General features: G+C 36.2%; 1 long non-coding RNA gene across 2 annotated transcripts in view; it reads left to right on the top strand.

Moving 5' to 3' along the window:
- The window catches only part of LOC132018256 (uncharacterized), a 29,846-nt gene that overhangs the window by 12,140 nt on the left and 1,239 nt on the right, over window positions 1-16,467 (top strand). The window contains exons 2-4 of one of the 2 annotated variants that reach the window (XR_009404486.1): window positions 6,287-6,450; window positions 8,584-8,691; window positions 9,554-9,599. This is a non-coding gene — a long non-coding RNA (uncharacterized LOC132018256). The remainder of the gene's footprint in view (window positions 1-6,286; window positions 6,451-8,583; window positions 8,692-9,553; window positions 9,600-16,467) is intronic. The other variant, XR_009404487.1, reaches the window with a different exon arrangement.

Consider the following 16,467-nt stretch of genomic DNA (forward strand, 5'->3'; position numbering starts at 1 on the left):
AAAAATAGAGACCAAGATCTCTCATAAACACAGATGAAAAATCCTCAAGAAAATATTACCAAATTAAATCTAACAGTGTATAAAAATAATTAGACACCAAGATCGCGTGGAACTTATTCTAGTTATGCAAGGCTGGTTCAATGTTCAAAAATCAATGTAATCTTTCATATCAACAAGCCAAAGGAGAAATTCTTATTGGTCTTATCAACTAATACAGAAAAAGTATTTGACAAAATCCAACATCTATTCACAATTAAAACTCTCAGCAAACTGGAAATACAAGGAATTTCCTCAACTTGGTAAAGAATCTCTACAATCTATAGCTAACATCCTATTTAAAATGAGAAAATGAATACTTTCTCTTTAAAATAATGAACAGGATGGATTGCCTATGTGGCTCAATTGGCTAAGTGTCTGCCTTTGGCTCAGGTCATTATCCCAGAGTCCTGGGATCAACTCCCACATCAAGTCCCACAGTGAGCTCCTTGCTCAGTGAGGAGCCTGCTTCTCCCTCTGCCTACCACTCCCCTACTTGTACTCTCTCTCTCTCTGACAAATAAGAAAATAAATAAAATATTTAAAATAGTGAATAAGACAAGGATATCTTCTCTCACTACTCCTGTTCAACATTGTACTGGAAGTCATAGCCAGTGCAATAAAAAAGAAAAGGAAGTAAGTGTATACAGATTGGAAAACAAGATATAACATTGATTATCTATGTGGAAAATCCTAAAGAATCAACAACAAAAAAATTGGGGGCACTAATAAGTAAATATAGGAAGTTCATAGGATACAGGGATAATATACAGCAGTCAATCGCTTTACCAATAATGAACAAGAATTTGAAATTTAAAAATAGTATCATTTATAGTGGTATCTATGAAAATTAAATATTTTGGTATAAATCTAATTTAGGTATATAATGTAAATTATATACAAGCTCTATATACAGAAAATGCAAAACCCTAATGAAATAAATTTTAAAAATAGGTAAGTAAATGGAGAGAAATTATACAATTGGAGAGAAATGATTAGAAGGCTGAATGTTGTTCAGATGTCAATTTTTCCCAATCTGATCTACACATTCAATGCAATACCAATCAAAACTCCAGAAAACTATTTTGTAACTATTAACAGACTGATTGTAAAGTTTTTAAGAAATGCAAAAGATTAGCAAACACAATAACTGAAGGACATAATCAGAGAGTTTACACTACTTAATGTGAAGACTTGCTATCAAGCCACAGTAATCAAGGTAGTGTGGTATTGAAAAAATGGATGCAGAGAATAATGAAAAAAATATGAAGTCCAGAAATAGACCCACACACATATAATTGACTCATCTTTGACAAAGGAACAAAGCCAATTCAATGGAAAAAGGATAATCTTTTCAACAAATGGTGCTGGAAAAATTTTATATCCATATGCAAAGCAAAAGAAAACACAACAAAAAATTAGAGGCCATCTTTTATCAAGATTATCTAAAATTGGCATAGACCTAAATGTAAAATGTAAAATAATGGAACTTCTGGATTTTGGGAAAGGTGGGATAAAAATCTAGGTGACTGGTTTTGGAATTGAGTTTTTAGATACAGCATAAAAGCATAATCCATGAAAGAAAAAAATAATGTCATTAAAATAGAAACTTCTGCTCTGTGAAAGATGGTTTAGAGAATGAAAAAAGCCACAGATTTGGAGAAAATATTTACAGAACACTTCTCTGACAAAGGACTTGTATCCAAAATATACAAAGTATTCTTAAAACTCAACAGTAATAAAACAAACAACTCAATTTAAAAAAAAAAAAAGCAAGAGATCTGGATACCTCACCAAAGAAAATATACAGATGGCAGATAAACACACGAGATGTTCAATTTGCTATTAGAGAACTGCAAATTGAAACAACAGTGGTGTACTATATGCCTATTAGAATGGCTAAGTTTCAAAGAAGCCTAACAAATACCAGTTGCTGGTAAGGTTACAGAGCAACAGGAACTCTCTCATTCACTGATAGCATGAATGCAAAAGAAAAAAAAAATAGTACAGCCATTTTGAAAGACAGTTTGGCAGGTTCTAAATATAGTTTTACCATATAATCCAGAAATTGTGCTCCTGGGTATTTGCCCAAATAATTTGAAAACTTATATCCAAAAAAAGTCGCACATTGATGTGTATAATAGCTTTATTCACAATCACTGAAAGCAACCAAGCTGCACTTTAACAGATGAATGGATACACATGTTGTGGTACATTCATACGGTGAAATATTATTCATCAATGAAAGTAAATAAGCTATCAAGCCATGGGAGACATAGAAGAAACTTCAATGTATATTGCTAGTTGAAAGAAACTAATCTGAAAAGGCTATATATTATATGATTCCAATTGTTTGACATTTCTGAAAAAAAAAACTATAAAAACAATAAAAAGACCTGTGGTTTCCATGGGCTCAGGGAGATAGAAGGAGGTTGAATATGTCTAGTACAGGACATTTTGTAGAACAATGAAACTATTCTATATGATACTGTAAGGGTAGATAAATAACACTATGCATTTCTCATAATCCATAGAATTTTTCAGAATTTTTCTTAATCATTTAGGAGGTTGGGGAATCCCAAGATGGAATACAGACTGTGACAAAAGAATCTAATTATATTACAAAATGTATAGTATGACCTCACTGAAAAGGGATCAGGGTAAAATTTACAGTTGTAAGTAAATTTGGAAATGAGTAGAGTCTGTAAGACTAAGGGCAAAAGGAACTGCTGATAGTCAATGTACTCTAGTTGATAAAATGGATTCCCACAGGATAACAGGTCAACAATTCTGATAATGTTATATGTGTATACTAGAGTTGAACAATTAAGCAAATGCATGGTAAATTATTTGAGTTGGGTTTCTCATTGTTGGAGTGGAAGTTGGTAGGTAAGCTACGAGAGGAAGCTAAAATGATCCATGTAGTAATAGATTAGAGTTGGGAGACACCACTGTAAACTCATGTTTAGCTTGATATAGATGCAGATGGTTACATATAGATGTATTTATTGATATGGTTGTATACATACACAGGTTAGTATATGCTTTATCAGCTGAGAGGGGCTTCAACGTTTTGATACCCGATTAGTAATAAGCACACTTAGTACCCAGATTTTGGTCTGTAATACTATTCTCCAGTTGAAATAACCAGGGATCCTTAGAAAAATAATGATTCTAACACTAGGGCAGGAAAAGTATATGAAAATTTCAGAACATCTTTTAGTACTAGAAATTAAAAGAAATTAAAAGGGGAAAAGCAATTGGTGTAGCTATGGCAATAGAACACAAGAGACAACTGGAAGAGCTCCCAATGCCCAAAGTTGGAACAGTTTGAGCAACAAAATAAAGTAGTATTGTATTGTAACCCAAAGTGTAAAATTAATACTTATGCATACATGCTGGTATAAACAAATGATTGGATGGATGGGGAAGAAAAGAGAAATATATCTTGCACAAGAACTCCAAATAATAATGTAGATACTCCACATTCAAGGAGATGGAGCATAAGGATGCCTGGGTGGTTCAGTTGGTTAAGTGTCCGCCTTCTGCTCAGGTTATGATCTCAGAGTCCTGGGAGGGAGTCCTGCATCAGGCTCCTTGCTCAGTGGGCAGCCTGCTTCTCCCTCTGCCTGCAGCTCCCCCTGCTTGTGCTTCCTCTCACTCTCTCTCTCTGTCAAATAAATAAATAAAATCTCAAAAAAAGGAGGTGGAGTATAACACCCCATTTCTTAAGTAAGGGCTACACATAGTGACTTCTTTCCAAAGAGTACAATATGGAAAGGGAAGGAAAAGAGGAACTTTACAATGGATAAATCTAATAAACACTACCTCAGCCAGGTGATCAGGTTCAACATCAACAATGATATCTATGTATAACCCTTGCTCTGATGTAATGAAAATGGTGCTTTACCTGTGTGGTCTTTATACCCCAAACACATAACCCAAGTAGAATCATGTGGAGAACGTCAAATGAGTTCCAATTGAGGGACATTATATAAAATAACTAATACTCTTTAAAAATTGTCAAGGTCATCAAAGACAAAGAAAGTTTGAGAAACAGTCTAGCCAAGAGGAGCCTAAGGGGACATGAAAAGTAAAAGTAATGTATTATCCTGGATGGGATCCTGGCATAGAAAAACAACATTAAGCAAAAACTAAGGAAATCTGAGTAAAATACTAACTCAGCATTGGTTCAGTAACTGAGACACATGTACACACTAATGTAAGATTTTATTAATAAGGGAAACTGACTGTAGGGTATATGGGACTCTTTCAGTTTTTATTTAAACCTAAGTTGTCTAAAAATACTTTTTAAAATCATAAATAAAATATAAATAAAGCAAAAATAAACATAAATAAAGCATAGAAAAAATAGTTATAACCTTTTGCAGTAATTTCAGTTGTAGGAATATTATCTTTTTTTTTTAGATTTTATATATTTATTTAACAGATGGAGAACACAAGTAGGCAGAGAGAGAGAGGAGGAAGCAGGCTCCCCGTTGAGCAGAGAGCCCGATGCGGGCCTCCATCCCAGGATCCCGGGATCAGGACCAGAGCCGAAGGCAGAGGCCTTAACCCACAGAGCCACCCAGGTGCCCCCAGTTCTAGGAATATATCTTTAAAGAAATAACTACTATGTATCCTGTAGTAAAGTAGGTTTTACAGTAGTACCCAGAGCATAAGCATGTTGTGAAACTTAAATGAGGTCAGCCATATACAGTAGTATGGGCACTCAATAAATATTCTTTGCTACTATTTTTGTTATTATTCAAAGCTGATTTGACTCAGGCACAATCCTCAAAAGAACTGATAATGCAATAGAAAGATAAATAAATGAGCTTATCTACTGCCTCGGTTTCTGGAACCCAGTAAATATAGTAGTAATAATGGCATTAACCTCAACAACATTAATGGCAAATCTAAGACAGAAGTATGATGGAGTGCAGTGGAAACAGGAAGATCTCTAACTTAGACTAGAGATGTCAGTGGCTTTCTAGAAACTATAAATAGCTAAGTAGAGTCATGTAAATAAGTGTTAGCTAATTCATGTGTTCATTCAACAAACATTCACTGAGGTATTACTATGTATTATCAGGCACTATTCCATTGTTTTGAGAAATCAAAAGTGACTTCCCCACAACATTACTGCCTTCTGTAACTTGTACTTTTTTCTTTAAAATAGTTGAAATCAACCATTATCATATCTGGGGCCAATAGGCATTCTTTGGGAAAAAATTCTCTTGAGAATTAGAAAGTGTTATCCTGGTCAGGATATATATAGAATTAAATTGCATGGGTTTGTCAGTGAGTAGGACCTAAATAATCATAAACTTCTCCCCATTTCTAAAGTCAAAGTGGAAAATAAAAGAATACTATGAGTTATTAAACCAGGAAACTAAATCAAGTCTGTAAGTACTAAGGCTTATCTGGTAGAGCTAACTAACTGATCAGCAAAATCTTAAATTATAATTGCCATAGACAAATTAGGTTGAGCAACATTTCTTATATTACTAGTCAGATTTTGGTCTAGAATAATACAAAAAATATCCAAGTAAAGGATGACCTGTGAATTAGTGCAAACTTAACACAATTGCAAAATAATAAGTCTCTTGGTAAATTTCTGGTAGCATGCATTCATTCTTTTCTGATGTAGGGTAAAGAAAGATAAGACTGAAGAAAGGCAACACATTTTGAGCACATTTTATTAGAGGCTAACTAGTAGGCTCCTTATTTTCCTACTTTGTCTGCAACAGATAATAGATATTAAGAGAACTAGGAAGATAGTATGTTATAATGGAAAGCATCCTGGACCAAGAATCAGGGAGATCTCAGTTCTGGTTATTTTTTTTTTTAATTTATTATTTGACAGAAATAGAGAGAGAGAGAGAGAGAGAGAGAGAGAACAAGCAGGGGGAGTGGGAGGGGGAGAAGCAGGCTTCCCATTGAGCAGGGAGTCCGACATGGGGCTCAATCCCAGGACTCTGGGATCATGACCTGAGTCGAATGCAGATGCTTAACCAACTGAAACATCCAAGCGCCCTAACTTGGAATTGTTAATTGTTTTGATTGTTCTGAAAAAGAATAACATGAGCTATATTCTCTAGTCTTTGATTAGATATTATTTTCTCTCTCATAAAGTTATTGATGGATATATTGAAAAAGGAGAACTTAAGAATTCCTTAAAATTTTTCTCTGTCCCCTCATGACCAATACTTATATCCCTTCTCCCTATATCATGTTTTCTTTTCAGTCATTTCATCGGAGGTGAGAGAAATACACAGTTCCTCTAACAAGTAGTCCAACAGCCCAAGAGGTGCTGCACAGTGATTTTTAGCTTCCTAGAAGAAGCAGATGTGGGTAACAGTCCTCAGAAGTATCCTTGACCTGCAGGAGCATTGAGGAGGGAAACAGCAGGTACTCACAATTTGCAAAAAATAACCGAGAAAAGAGAGAAGGTCTTAGAGATGGATTGATTCCTGTACAGTAACAGAAGTTATTTAAGAGTAGGGACTGTATCCTATTCATCTCTATGTCTATAATGCTGTGAACAGTGCCTGACAGTGAGAAGATGTTCAATATAGATGCCATTGAATGTTGAGTGGATGGATGAATAGATAATGGATAGATAAGTAGATATAATAGACTTATCTAGAAAATATAGACTAAAGGATTGTATCACAATCTCTTTCAGTCTTGTTGACGAGGCGGGATTGAAGGTAGGGGTGGGAATAACAACCATGTACACACATGCACACACCAGGCATTCTATCTCTTTGTTTAATTACTGGAGCCAGTCTCTACTCTAATTACCATTTGGCAAAAATAAATAAGACCAAAGTACAATGAAAATTGTTATTATAATGCACTAAGCTTTACTGATTTGCTAGCTAGGAAATAGTCAATTATAGTGTGTGATGAATAGTTGTAAAAACCTCTAGTCACTATAATTGATATTCAAGCATTTTATTCAGAATTTTGGAGCATTGTAGATGTAAACAAGCAGAGATTTCTTCTGAGTAGGAATGTGGGGCAAAAGAGTAAAGTTTAATAAAAAGAAAGTCAAAAAGAGTAAGAAGGCAAAAACCCCCAAACATTGTGACAATAAAACAGCTGGAACTAAGCAATGATTTCTTGTAAGGTACACATTCTAAAATATCCTTTTTATGCCCAGACTGAATATGATTTTACAGCATCTGTTCCCTTTGATATCATGCAGCAAAAATGAGTGTATCTTATAACACTGCTGTTAAGTAGTAAAAAAGAAGCTAAAGCTACCTTAGTTACTATTTTGGTATTTCCAGCATAGCACTTCCTGTTCCATAGGCTTTTGATTAAAATATTAATAAATAAGATATGAAAGGAAGTAGCTTATATTAGAGGTAGCAAAGTGAAATTCCCACAACTTCCCTAAAAGTGACAAAAATGAGTGATGTCTTTGTGTCTTTTCACACATATACTCTCCAATAAATACAGAAGGACAGATAAAAAGTAGAAAAGCCATGATTTTCCAACAGCTATAGTAATAGTTGATTATGGCTAGAACCATTAATAGATGTTAAAATTATTGGTGGAAGGATTGTTAAGGAACAGGATAGTCACATAATCTGAAACATCACTTCACACAGATCCCATTAATTACAAAGGGGAGAAGAAAGTTTTACAATGGAAAATCGGCTTCTGAGGTGAAGCCCTGCAAAGGCTACCAAGTATGTAATACTACATTATATCATTTCTCTAAAAGGGCAGGCAGAAAGCTCCTGTGAAGCTCCTCTTTACAAGACTTTCAGGGAAACTGTCAGGTTCAGTTGTAAAATGAAATACAGGTGAAAGTTTTGGAAGTCAGTTTCAGCAAAATGTATTGGCAGCAAGTATTTCTGGGAGATTCTGTGTCCTCTCATGTATTTTATCACACACATCTTTTAAAAAAAGTCATAAGAGTAATACACTACAATACTTTATTTCTGGAGTTGTGCATATTTGTGTGTGTAAATGGTAAGGGATGTATCTGTGTGTTTGAGAGATGGGAGATTGGTGTGGGAGGTTGGATCAGTCATTATTATGTATCTCACAAAAGGTATCTCTCTCTTCTGTCCTTGCTTTTTTCAAATTTAACCTTGATATTGGGGCCAATGCATCAAAAAACACAGCAGAGAGAAAAATATATACAGTGAACATCCTTATACTGAACATTTCAATAACTCAACACTGAGAAACTCATGTGACTGTGGATTCACAGTCCCTGTGTAGCCCAGTCCTCAGAAGCCTGGCCTGTCTCCCTCCCTCCTAGTCTGCTGTACCCCCATAAAGCCCAGCTAGCTCTAGGTATGCCTGATCCAGTACCTCCCTCATACCAGGGCAAGAGCCCCTCACCTGAGCCCCAAGTTTCACATATATACCAACAAATACTTTTATTAACAAACATGTTCATTCTTTGTTATTCATCCATTGCTCATCATTACACAGTGTGATTTGTAATCCTAAACACCCACCCTTGTCCTAACCCCATTCAAGCTCCAAGGAAATGCTTCTCCAAACCTTTTGTCCTAGGACTTTTGAAACAAGAGGCACCTGCCCCCATGAAGGTTTTTTGGTTGTAGCACTCCCAACAGTGGAGATGGACACTGCTTCAGAGCCATTAGTGGTAGAAGTGCTTAGGTAAGAAAAAGACTAATTAACTTGTCAAATTGTCCCTCTTAACATCATTCCCAGTAGTGTGGAACATCCATTTCCTTGCTTCTCTTTGTGTTTCAATATATGGGTCTGAAGGCCTTTACCAGTTAATGGTGTTTGTAACAGTTTACATGGCTGTCTAGTATGGTAGCCTTAACCGCATGTGGTTGTTGAGGCACCTGAAATGTAGGTAGTCTGGCAGAGAAGTGCTACAAGTGTAACTGAGACATCGAATTTTTCACACGCAGTGTGAAAAAAGAATGTGAAAGACCTCATTAATTATTGTTATATAGATTACATATTGGAACAACATTTTAATACTTTGCATTAAATAAAATATATTATTAAAATTAATTTCAATTATTTTAAATGTTTACTTTTTAGTTCTAACAGGAAAACATTTAATGTAAAAAAATTAAAAGTCATGCATATGGCTTGCACTACATTTCTATTGGACAGTGCTGATCTAGACATAATTTTTATAAAGTATGATACTGATTATTAACAATTACATGGACATGCAATGCTAGAATTGTGAAGAGTTTTTTTTTAATTGAGATAAAACTGACATATATTACTTTCAGGTGGACAACATAATGATTTAATATTTGTATGTATTATGAAATGATCACCAGAATAAGTCTAGTTAACATCTGTCACCACACATAATTACACACTTTTTTCCTTATGATGAGAACTTTTAAGATCTACTCTCTTAGCAACTTTTAAGTATATAATACAGTATAATTAACTGGAGTCACTATGTGGTACATTGCATCCCTGGAGCTTATCTATTTTTTAATTGAAAATTTTTACCTTTTGACCACCTTTTCCTATTTTTTTTCAGCCCTCACCCCCCGTCTCTGGCAACCAGGAGTCTGTTCTCTGCATCTGTGAGTTTGGGGTTTTTGTTTTGCTTTATTTTAACATCTCACATATAAGTGAGATCATACAGTATTTATTTTTGTCTGATCTTTTTCATTTATCATGATGCCCTCAAGGTCCATGGGTGGATATTTTTATTTTTATAAAAAGGTCTACTAAGATTTAATTAAATATTTAAAAATGATTTAGAAAATCAACTTTATTTAATAACTTTGATTAAAATTTTTCATATGCGGGCACCTGGGTGGCTCAGTTGGTAAAGCAGCTGCCTTCAGCTCACATCATGATCCCAGGGTCCTGGGATTGAGTCCCACACTGGCCTCCCTGCTTAGCGGAGAGCCTGCTTCCCCCTCTGCCTGCTGCTCCCCCTGCTTGTACTCTCTCTCTCTGTCAAACAAATAATTAAATAAAATCTTTTAAAATTTTGTTTTATATGCATTGATTAGAATTTGTATTTTGACTTAATCTTAATGTACATATAATTTGAATATTTTAGAAGAAAATGACTTCAGAAAAATATATGTAAAATATGTTTAATTTTGCAAAAATACATTCAAATTTTGTACTCTTAACATAGTTGCAATTAATTTTTAATCTTTTGGCTTTTTACTATCAATAGAATACAAATAATGTAAAAATCTTTACTGGAATAATACAATGAGTGATCTTTTTCTAATGAAAGTAAGAAAAATAAATTTGTGGAATGAGTCAAATTAGAAATTATTTATAAGTTATAGAGTTTTATGTTATTATTAATATAAACATCTCTGGCCCATCAACAAAAAGATCCCTAAAATGTAGAGTAATAATTAAATTCAAACATCTTTTATGTTTTGCCAACTAACAGTAAAAACCAGCCATAGCTTTAAACACATATTTTACTTTTGTTATTATGAATGTACTATTGTTTTAGTAAGAGGAGAGAACATACTTCATTTTACAGCTTGTTAGCCTGAACTGTAACATTTAAATGTTTAGATATATGGTATATGGACCCCTATTTGTACTCTTGCTGTGGAGCTCACAAATGTTAGGAACGGACCTTTTCTGATCATAAAGGCAACCAGGGTGACCCAAACTTTCTAAGTGAAATGGGCTATCCTCCATGGAACCACATCATATGGAGCTTCCATGGTTTCTGGGGAGCTCTCAGAGCTGACAACATTTGTATGGCCCTCTCAAGTTCTTTGTGACCAACTCAAGGGTCCACCCTAACTCATCTGCACATTTACACCACACTATGGATGAAAAGGAGTGGATCTAAGAAATTGGTGAGCAAGAGAATGAACCTAACAATCTCACTGCATATGTGTTTTCCGATTTTTGCCCTTTCCAGACTAAGTTAAATAGCCCCGCTGGCAATTGCAGAGACAGGTTTAAAGCCAATTCAAAATTTCTGAACTATATGCAATATCACAGCTGTGGTGCCAGCTTTTAGTAGAAATTGGGTCAAAGGGTGGAGTAGGTAGGAAGTGATGCTCTTCGAATGGTATACTCAGCCATCTGTCAACTAAGCTGATAGAGGAGGAAGGCTCTTGAAGAACCCAAGGGAAAGTTGTGAGCAGAGTGGTTTATTAAGTTGATTCACATATTGCTTAAACCGTCAATGAGACTGTTTACTCCACTCTGAAAATTAATGGCTCTTTTCACAGACTAGAACTATAGAATTATGAATGATCATTATGTCAGAAATAAAAATGGATTGGAAGCAGAAGCCCAGAGTTCTCATCCTAGTTTTGCTATTTTCCAGACATATAACCCGGGGCAAGTCAGTAAACTGGTGTAGCCTTCAATCTCCTACCTGCAAAATGATTTTAAAAAAAATGTCAAGCCTATTTCATAAATTGATATGAGGATCAAAGTAAAGCACTTCTGAAAATTAGAAGGTTACTGAAGCTCCTGGGCGGCTCAGTGGGTTAAAGCCTCTGCCTTCGGCTCAGGTCATGATCCTAGGGTCCTGGGATCAAACCCCACATCGGGCTCTCTGCTCAGCAGGGAGCCTGCTTCCTCCTCTCTCTGCCTGCCTCTCTGCCTACTTGTGATCACTATCTGCCAAATAAATAAAATCTTAAAAAAAAAATCTAAAAAAAAATAGGTTACTTACAAATAGAAAACATTACAATTTTTTGTTGCACTCTTGATATTTCCTTCAGAAACTTATAACCAATTTCCTATAATTGCTATTACCACAACAAATTAATATGGGTTTGTTTGATGTGATTATATTGTGAGATGTATTTCTTTCCCAAATGTATTTCTTTCCCAATTCAGAACTCTAAATCACCAGTTATTAAATATCCAAACTTTATTAAAGTACTATTCCAGAGAAACTTACTTTTTTTAGACCTCAGTTTCACTCACTAAGAGTATTATATTTCCCCCCTGAATTCCTATGTCTCTTTCCCTCTCCTTTCATTTAAAAAAATCAGATGACTTATCTTCTATAAGATACTTATACTGTCAAAAAATTATCATCTGCCAATGTCTGCTTTTCTTCTGTCTCTCCTTCCTGCACTCATCTACAGTTTATAGAGAAGGTGTCTCTTAATTTTCTCATCTTGATAGTTTTTACAGAAAGGGACCCTTGTTGCTCCTTTCTTCATCCCCAAAGCCATCTGTGGGTTCCACTCGACAGGACTAGTTGGGCTAATGGACACTCCCTGTGCAACCTTGCCTTATCAGATAAATCAGGGAGTGAGCCTCTGACAGGTGCTGCTGTCACTATCCGGGATGTCCATGGCGCAAGTGGCACATAATCAGACTGTGTACACACGTGGTTGAGCAAGAGACTATGGGTGGGTGACTTTTTCCTCGCCCCAGGTAAATGCCTTGCCACATCTGTGTGCTGAGTCAGTGAAATCCTTTCTTAGGATTTGAAATAAAAGAGAACAATGTGAAAACATTAAGACATTGCTCCCATCACTAAAAGTTGCACATTTAATTATGCAAGAAGAAAACTTCAGGTGCCTAAGTATTAGGATAAAATAATGTATTAAATTCTTTTCCTAACTGAGGAAAGGCACTGAGTTACTTTATATATTAAGATAATAAGTTAATTCAAACCCCTCCCAGGCAACACAATTAGAAAATAATTCTAAATAAATAAATAAATAAGAAAAGACTTTACCCACTCTGTGTCTTATATTTAATTTGCAAAAATTATTTTAGAATTTCAAACACTGTTTATTATGTTTATCCTCACAGCTGAGTGTTACAAAGTTGTGTAACACAGATTGATGACTGGACACCCCCAAAGTTTTAATCAAACACAGGAACAGGTAGAGCCCTGGGTGGGTGGAGCCCCAGTTTTCACTGAATTTCCCACCAGCCAATAAGAATGGGGCATGGAGTTAGCTTTCATTTCAAGTGATTTATAGGTTATAAACAAATATGGTAGTTCTTGCACTTTTGAATTTGTGAATTTAAATTACATTATGGCTTTTAACATACACATTCACAAACTGGACAATGGATTAGAGAGAACTAATTATTAATGAATTAGTAATTGATTTTAATTAATTAATAATTCTTTGTTTGAACGAGATGTTATTGTTGAGCTGATGATTGTAGAATAGTATTTAGGCTCACAGGTATATAACAGACATCTTCACTTACTCCTTGGCCCTTCAATTTGAAAACAGCATAACAAAGTATAAAAACTAAAATTATGTTGAAAAAGCACCACGATTCCATCATCCAAATAAAGCAACTATTTTATCTGCATATATCCTTCCAGTCAATATATATTGACAAGTAACCCATGTCTCCAATCTGAGGAGTACCATGGAGGATTTCCAGCAGAATTATTGAAAGCCCAAATTCCTTCCAGACCTTAATAGAATATCCTTGGTGTGATTGACTTGTGTGTTCCTTTTGGTGGCCTTTTGCTCTTGCTGCCACCTCATGGCTTCCGTTGTTGCTGGCTGCTTTCTTACCCAGGGTGTGGGATGGCTTTATGTGATTTGAAAGCTTGTCACAGCTGAGTTTAGTTGAATATTTTCTTGTCCATCAGGATAACAACCCCGAGGTGCAGCTCCTGTAGGCTCATACCTGTCCGAACATGTCTGGGAAATTTGTGAACAGCCTATTTTCCTGGGAAGGGCCAGCCTATGGAAAACGCTTGAGTTTTGTCTCCTGCTTGACTACAAGGCATTTGGGGAAAATTATGAGGTATTCTGACAGAAATCAAATTGAGAGGGGGCTTTACAGAGTCTCCTGGAAAAGAATTCATCCTAAGGGTAGAAGAAGGGAGACCTAATGAACTACCCAGTATCAAACCCTTAGTCATCAGAGAAGAAAAGAGGTTCTGAATATAACTTTGAGACCCATCACATCTGTTCTTAGCCCCGTCCCATACATTCTTGTCTGGGTCCTAGGTCAAATGAGGACGGTAAGTAAAAATTAGAAGAACATTCACTGAACACTTCATAAAACATGAAGGCATACACACAGATACATTGCATTGTTTTGGACCCCTCAGATTGGCCAGAGACAGATAACCCCAATTTGCCACAGATCACCAAGTTTTGGTTCTGCGAACGTTTAAGAACGGCAGCGTGTGGTGACATCCTTTGCACTCAGTAGAGTAACAGCAGGGTGAAGAATGAGATGCTTAGGCGACTAGGATCTGGGGAAGGCGTGGTGACCATTGGAGGAGAAATGTGGTATCTAGTAAGATATCTGTCTTTCTGATCACAAGTAAAGCATCCCCTATGACTCTCCGAAATGCTAAAGGGAGCATCTTAGGGGTTGAAAATCAAACTTAAGCAACTAGGGATAATAAGAGCTGAAACCTGAGTCATCTTCCAGTGACCCTAAATGCACCTACAGGCTGGCGAGGTCCCTTCAAAGCTAGATGCAAGCTTGCAATAACCACAGATGGAAGATGCAGCTACTATATAGTATATATAACTAGTATATGTATATATATACACTATATATGTTATATATAGTATATATAACTAGTATATATAACTACTATATAGTCAAAGTGTCTTGGCCTTTTAGATATTTCACAGTTCCCCTTGACTTATTATTTTTCTTTCATTTTTATTCAACACATATTAAGTATATCCTTTGTGCAGGGGGATAGAGTACATAGTGTGCAAAACATATTTACAGACCTCGTAGCCTGGTGGGCAACACAGATTCATTTATTTATTCATTGAACAATTTTTATTGACTACCTACAATATGCTAGGTATCATTCAATGTTTGGGCATAATAATGAACAAGTAAGCTAGGAAGGATTTTAGTTTCAAAATACTTAGTAGGAGAAGATAATAAACGCGAGAATAATAAGTTATAACAATACAAAGATCAATAAAAGAGAAGTAACTACAGATAGGGCTAAGTAGAGGGGAGGAAATAAGCATAGTGATATAAAGACAAACAACTGAAAGGCCTTGCTGAAGAGGTAGCATTTGAACAGGAATCTAAAAGAAGGAAAAGAGGGGCGCCTAGGTGGCTCAGTGGGTTAAATTCTCTGCCTTTGGCTCAGGTCATGATCTCAGGGTCCTGGGATCGAGTTCTGCATCGGGCTCTCTGCTCAGTGGGGAGCCTGCTTCCCCCTCTGCCTGCCTCTCTGCCTACTTGTGATCGCTCTCTCTGTCAAATAAATAAATAAAAATCTTTAAAATATGGAAAAAGAGCCAGACACCAGAGATCTGCAGATGAGTGTTCTAAGTAAAAACAACAGTAAGAGGCAGCCCCTTAGGTGAGAGAAAATTCAGTGTGTTCAAGGAACTGAGAGGAAGCCAATGAGCTAGAACTTAGTGAGAGAGGAGAAAGTGTGATGAGATGAGCTTAGAGAATCAGAAAGGGCCAAATAATATGGGGCCTTAGACTTTGGTCAGGAGACTGGCTTCTTGCTTTGGTTACTAAGAAGGCTATGGATATTATAAGCAAGGGACAGTCATAATCTTAGAAATTAGAGTAACAGGTGCTGAGATTTTTCATTTCCATTTTCTAACAGTACTCTCCCTCAATTCTCAAGAAAATTACATTCTTATGTGCATCCTGAGAAAATGTCAGCTGGCACTATTCAGGGACTTACCACCAAGCTCATTTTTCACACTAATGTATGGTGTCTCTACACTGATTCAAATATCTGAACTTCTGCTTAATCCCTTGGGGGATATAAAATGGAGCATCAGGGTGGCTTCGGTTTTCTCCTCTTCACTGGAGGATTTCCACACCAAGACTATCTAGCAACTGCTCCTCCCAGGAGGTTCATGGCAGTAAAACTTTTATAGGCCAACCTTTCACTTTAGAACAGCCCTGTGTTGGGGGTTGCCTGGGTGGCTCTTTCAGTTAAGTATTCAACTCTTGATATCAGCTCAAGTCTTGATCTCATGGTTGTGAGTTTGAGCCTCAGCATGGAGTCCACTAAAAATTAAGACAAAACAAAACAAAACAAAACAAAAAACAGAACAAAACCCACAAAATAACAGACCTATGTTGAGGAATTTGGCAACATACACATAAAACTTGTGACCTAAAAGTCTTAATAATAGTAACATCACAGGGAAGATGGCAGAGATGTCCTGCAGACCTGCTAGGACCCTGAGAAGAGTGACTGAAGTAGCCAAACGAAGACAATTCAAATACTATGTAGTGGCTCCCTGTTTTTTGTTTTTGCTTTTAAGATTTTATTTATTTATTTATTTGAGAGAGAGAGAGAGAGAGAGAGAGAGAGACCGACCATGAGCAGGGGGAGGTGGGACAGATAGAAATGGAGAGGGAGAAGCAGACTCCCCACTGAGGAGGGAGCCTGACATGGGGTTCAATCCCAGGACCCCAGACCATGACCTGAGTCAAAGGCAGACACTTAACTGACTGAGCCACCAAGGCACCCTGGCTCTTGTATATAAACAA

This window comes from Mustela nigripes, chromosome 5 (genome assembly GCF_022355385.1).
Source record: "Mustela nigripes isolate SB6536 chromosome 5, MUSNIG.SB6536, whole genome shotgun sequence".
In the NCBI taxonomy this organism is placed as follows: domain Eukaryota; kingdom Metazoa; phylum Chordata; class Mammalia; order Carnivora; family Mustelidae; genus Mustela; species Mustela nigripes.